This window comes from Poecilia latipinna, unplaced genomic scaffold (genome assembly GCF_001443285.1).
Source record: "Poecilia latipinna isolate Pla-1442-1.1 unplaced genomic scaffold, P_latipinna-1.0 Scaffold3185, whole genome shotgun sequence".
NCBI classification, from domain to species: Eukaryota; Metazoa; Chordata; class Actinopteri; order Cyprinodontiformes; family Poeciliidae; genus Poecilia; species Poecilia latipinna.
The window spans coordinates 73,415-75,075 of NW_015115801.1; the positions used below are offsets into that span (position 1 = coordinate 73,415).

Consider the following 1,661-nt stretch of genomic DNA (forward strand, 5'->3'; position numbering starts at 1 on the left):
GAGGTTGCAGTTCTGGAATATTACAGCACTGGAAGATAACGTGTTCCTGGTAGCTTCACGTTTGATTAATTGTGTATTATTGTGCTCACAGTGCAGGATTCTCAGAAAATTAGCTTTCACAGAGGTACAGGTGAAACTGCTGCAATAACAGCTCTCAAACCGCCAAGTTTGAGTGAAAGCCGGCATGTGTGATGTCTGTGCCGTGGTTCAACACTTCAGAGGTGCAGACTGGGAACGAAGCGGCCAACGCGCAGAGGTGCTTTTAGTGCACGCTCCAGGCCTCGCGCCCAGTTCCGTCCATCAACTGTTAACTCATCTTTGATATCACTGTTACTGGTGTATAAAAAAACCGGCCAATATCTACAGTAAAGAAACAAACTACACTAACCCTGGCAAACAAGGGGCAGGGAGGACAAGTAAAGCTAGGCATCCCACTGGGGGAAACCCCCGTAAAATGGCAGCTCTGGCGCAGCAATGGAAGAGCAAAAGTGAATATTTAAATCAGTCACACTGATTGTCATGGAGGATTAGATGTCTGCCGAGGCTGTTGTCCCCGTGAGGCGAGCTAAATGGGTCAGACAGCTGCTTTGAGATTTGTGCAGTGACAAAACATTTTCCCCGCAAGATCCATGCTGCAGCCTTCCTGCGCACAGTGTGCAAAAACATGTGCCAGCTCAGCTCCCATTGGTTTACTACCCAACTTGTCCATCACAGCCCAGTGCTGCTTGTTCCCTGTGTCTTTACGTCTTTAGTGTTTTCCCCTGGCTTCATATCGCTGAAAGGTCTCTGGTGGATCTGAATTAAAATTTTGCCAAAACCCAAGGCCCACCTCCACCTTAATTTTGATTGGCTAGTAAGCCTGTCTCATGGGATTGGAAATGAAAGCCAAAAAACCCCCTTTGAAAACTAGATGCATTCTTTTTTTACAGCAAATGTGCAAAATCATTTTAAAATCTTTGGATCTACAATGAATAACATCCCATTACTACAAAAAAGCACCACATCATTTGATTTTAGGGTTTCTTTTTTATTTTCTTGGCCTGCAAGTACTTTTGACTCAACGATTTTGGCCCATGTGACAAAAAGTTTAGAACCTCCTGATCTAAAAAGCACAACTTCTTGTACATGTTTACTGTCCCCATGCATGGCTGAGTTAGGATGAATGTTGAAGGTTGGATTGTTTCTGCTGTTTCCCAGACTACATGCAGACACCAACGACAGAGGAGACCGTTGGGCCTGTCGCAATAAACAATAAATCAATTAATCACACAATAAATTGAAATGAGGTCCATAATAAAATTAGGGAAATAATATTGCTTGTTTGTTTTCGTCATGTGTCTCTTTCTATCAAAGAGAGTGGATGACAAAAAGCTTCACTCCAGTGCATCGAGTTATTCCTTCCCCTCTTGTTTCCTTGGTAACAGCTAACCACACAGGGAGTTAAAAGCCTCAGTTTTCCTCCACTCAGGCCGACAGCGAAAACGACAAATGAAGAATTTTCAACAATCTTGTGTGGCATCACTAGCCGGCATGTGCACGTCTGCGTGTATGAGCTCAAAATTTCACATGAACAAATTATGCTGTTCGCTTGTCAGGATGAGTACAAGCAACTGTCGCCTCACCGTACAAGCTCCATAAAAATGAATGGAGATGGAGTAGCG

At 43.8% G+C, this 1,661-nt stretch overlaps 1 protein-coding gene and 1 long non-coding RNA gene across 3 annotated transcripts in view; one reads left to right on the forward strand and one right to left on the reverse strand.

The window, feature by feature from the left end:
* The window catches only part of LOC106940340 (uncharacterized), a 5,416-nt gene extending 4,430 nt beyond the window's left edge, over positions 1-986 (forward strand). The window contains exon 2 of the long non-coding RNA XR_001423065.1: positions 4-986. This is a non-coding gene — a long non-coding RNA (uncharacterized LOC106940340). The remainder of the gene's footprint in view (positions 1-3) is intronic.
* The window catches only part of prmt1 (protein arginine methyltransferase 1), a 38,264-nt gene that overhangs the window by 6,824 nt on the left and 29,779 nt on the right, over positions 1-1,661 (reverse strand). The gene's annotated exons all lie outside the window — the stretch shown is intronic.